This window comes from Rhinopithecus bieti, unplaced genomic scaffold (genome assembly GCF_001698545.2).
Source record: "Rhinopithecus bieti isolate Rb0 unplaced genomic scaffold, ASM169854v2 scaffold_1599, whole genome shotgun sequence".
Lineage (NCBI taxonomy): Eukaryota > Metazoa > Chordata > Mammalia > Primates > Cercopithecidae > Rhinopithecus > Rhinopithecus bieti.
The window spans coordinates 91,043-94,321 of NW_016804139.1; positions in this window are offsets into that span (position 1 = coordinate 91,043).

A 3,279-nucleotide genomic window follows, 5' to 3' on the forward strand; every position below is an offset into this window, starting at 1 on the left:
GCCCCGAACGGCCCCGCGCCCCTTGGCGCCCCGTGCGCCCTAGCCTGGCTGGTGCGCGCCCTCTCCCGCCCCAACTCGGTCCGCACGAGATTCCCGCAAGTAGGGGCTAGCGAGGCTCCCCCGCTCCTGCCTTCTCCTCAAGAACTTGAACCTCCTAGTCTAATTCCTGTGAGGCTGAGGAGGTCAGAGACGTGAAGACACAGATAAAAACCAGTTGGAAAGTCAGGGATAAAGCTGTCAGAAACAAAGCCTGGATTGTTCAGCTTTATCAGTCTGTGGGGAGCTTTCTGCCCTGGGAGTCTGGGCTCTAGGTCCGCAATGGGAAAGGCTGGGACCGTCAGGCTGAGGAAAGGGAAGGGGGCTGTTATCACCACTGAGTCCTAAGCCTGCTGCGGACATCCTGCTCTGCCTTATGCCACCTGCGTGTGTATACAACAGTTCTCCAAACCGCTGTGAGACAGGATCTGTCCCAGGGAGAGTGCACCCCCGTGCTTATCACAACAGCTTGCCCCAGCTCTGTGCCGGGCACTGCTGGGAGAGGTTGTCTCCAATGAGCACACGAAAGCCTTCCCTGGGGCTTAGAGTGGCTCCCTCTCTAGCTGAGGTTTAAGGGGTTAGGGGACTTGATACAATTACCCAAGTTTTGCTAAGCAGGAAGAAAACCCGCGGCTTATTCCGAAACCCAGACCCTCTCCTCTACTGCACTCTCCTGGTTTTATAGTGGAGCAAAGTGAGGCTTAGCGAGCTTACTCGTTGCCCAGCTCCTCACAACAGCCGAAGCGCTCTATTGGAATTAGCTAGTTTCATTCCAACACCGAGTTCTCCCCACTGTGCAAGGGGAAGGAGTCGGGAGCACGACTTCCAGAAACCACAGAGCCTGGAGCTCTCTGGGTCTGGTGTTGGCCGTGGTTAAGCACACTGACTCTGGGCCCAAACTCCGGGAAATCAGTTCCCTGTTCTGCCCCTTGCTTTCCCTGGCTCCATTTGCTCATATGCAAACTGGGAATAATGGTCCCTGTTAGAGTAAAATGAGCTAAAATATGTAAAGAATGTGGAATGGTACTTGGCATATAAATAGTATTCAGTGCGAGTTAACCATGATCGTTTACACAGGGAACCTCTGGTGTTGGGAGAAGATGGGTGGGAAGCCTTGATTAGACTATCTGGAACCTTCACTGGAGAAATCAAATCGGCTTGGGTTGCTGTTATTAGAGGGATGATGGTTTTGCTAGCGGGTGTTGGCCTTCAAATCCAACTCTCAGACAGTGATCAACCAGTACCTTTGCAATAAGCAGCTTCTAAAGCAGAGTCCAGTGACGACAGGAATCCCCTGGCACCTGTTCACCAAGCTCAGCTCTGCCTCCAGACCTGGGTAAGGCGGACTGCAGACACCACTTGGGTTTTCAGTGAGAAAGGGCTCTATTGCCAGGGTGCAGAGGAGGAAGGGTGCTGCACACACTGCTCTTGGTGAACTTGACCCGGATTCGGCAAAACCTGGCTCTTAGTTCATGTCCTGCTCTGCCCTGTGCTTGGAGGTTCACAGGAACAGGTCTTAACGGGACAATCACCTCACTGAGACTCCCCTCCTGACTGTGGGCTTTCATGTAGGACACAGACCTAATTGCCTTTCCATCACTTTCAACAAGGAGTGAATGTAGGAGGGAGACCAAAATTTTAAAACTTGGAAAGAGAAAAGGTATCCCTTTTATGTTCCAATTAAAAAGGCAAAACAGGTTCAATACAGAATGTTGTTCTCTTAATGTGTATAGATCTTGGTAGCAGATCAGGGATGGTATCTGATTCTAGTGTGGGATGGTAAATTTTTTTACAAAGTGTGGAGGAAAGGTAGATGGAGTGTCTGTTCATCACTCTATAATCTCTCCCTTTGGGGGAGTACAATTTGCTGAAGAACATTTTCCTATCGTTATTCCATCTGAGATACAAAATACTATCACCATTTAGTACTTCAAACGTAGAGCCTTACGTGTAAACACAAACATCTAAAATACTTTCATCGAGACTGGGTGCCGTGGCTTACACCTGTAATCCCAGCACTTTGGGAGGCCGAGGCGGGCAGATCACTTGAACCCAGGAGCTGAAAACCCATCTACCAACATGGCAAAACCCCGTCTCTGCCAAAAATATTTTAAAAATCCTAGCTGCTCAAGAGGCTGAGTCATGAGAATCACTTGAACCCGGGAGGCGGAAGTTGCAGTGAGAGCTAACTGCAATCCAGCCTGCGTGACAGAACAAGAATCTGTCTCAAAAAAATTAAAAAAAAAAAATACTTTCATCAAAAAAGTATTACCATTTTTTCAACTCATTTCAGTATATGATTGTGCCTATTGTCCTGAGGTGAGATTTCACAAGTTGGTGGGCTCTGTGTTAATCTGGAGAGGAAACACCCCATTTGGGGCCGGCTGCTACCCAGCTTCAGATATTGCATGAGAAAATATGGTCAGATGCTGTCAGATCTTGACTTTTCTGGGGAAGCCAGATATACAGGTCTTTATGTGAAATTTACCATTAAAAAAATACTGAGTAGGCCAAACAAAGCAGCTCTGTGAACTACTGATTTTCATCCCGGTGCTAGACACATTCTCAGCTGTCCAGACCCTGCCCCAGTATCCTCTCTACCAGCATATGTCTTGTCCCCACGGCCCCCTGGCACTTCTTTTTACCCTTCACTGGGGCTGACTTTCTTTACAACAAAGTGGCAGAGAGATTCCACAAGAGTGAGTGGATGACAGCCTTCCTGGGAGGTGATTGTGTGCTGAGACAAAGGCACCCAGGAGTCCAGGTTCTCCTTTCTCTTCCTCGGCTCGGTGCCTTACCCTCTAAGTCACCAGGCCTGGGAAAACCCAGGAATTCAGACTGATGGGAAAGTCCTAGCTCATTCCAAACTCCCCGTCAGGATGAACCTGCCAGTTACTGAAGACAGAACAGAGGTAGGGATGGCGAATAACTGTCTGCTTGACTCTTAGCTGTCCAGGCAGGGCCTGGAGAGGAGGCAACTGACTTCCGGGCTGGCCTGCCCAGGGTACCCACTCTTGGGGACCAGTAAGCAAGCCCACTTAGTGCTTTTTTCCTGGTCGCAGCTGCTGCAAGAAAGGGGCACAAAGTGGATTGCATCATAAAAGCCAGAGAAAGTGTCTCCAAAAATAACACCTGAACAAAACTGCTTTGAACTTTTGCATTCATTAGATGCTTCTTCAGGGCCCTATGGCAGTGTTGATAATCTCAGAATTGTTCATTCAGGCTCCGTGACAGGAAACCTAT